Here is a 457-nt window from a genome sequence, read left to right as displayed (position 1 = left end):
AGACTCTATATATTGCCAATTATAGTGCAAGTTTACTGAGCCGTCGTGAAAAAGCTTTACACACAGCGCGCAAAATTTCAAAAGTGGGAAAATCGCAAAATTTCAAAAGCGGGAAAATAGCTGTTGTTTTCATCAGCGGCTTAATTATACACTGGTAAATATTTTCCAGCCTGTCGAAAGAGAAATTCATATGGAGAGAGAAAGGATTAGCACCAACAATAAGCATGAAGTCGAAAACATTATATATTCTTTTCGTGACCTTTTGAAAGCGTGGGAAATGAAGAAAAGAAAGAGAATGCTATCGTTTTTGAAAAAAATATATATTTCTCCACTCGACGTCTTGCAATAAGGCAAAAGGGCGCCATAGTCAGAGTGCGGTGAATTGTGACCCCGAACGCGGCTCCAAATGTCGACAACATGTTACTAAACGTCCGGCCACAAAATGCTGGTATTCTGA

The sequence above is a fragment of the Penaeus monodon genome, chromosome 27 (genome assembly GCF_015228065.2).
Source record: "Penaeus monodon isolate SGIC_2016 chromosome 27, NSTDA_Pmon_1, whole genome shotgun sequence".
NCBI classification, from domain to species: Eukaryota; Metazoa; Arthropoda; class Malacostraca; order Decapoda; family Penaeidae; genus Penaeus; species Penaeus monodon.
This window is presented reverse-complemented; position numbering follows the sequence as displayed.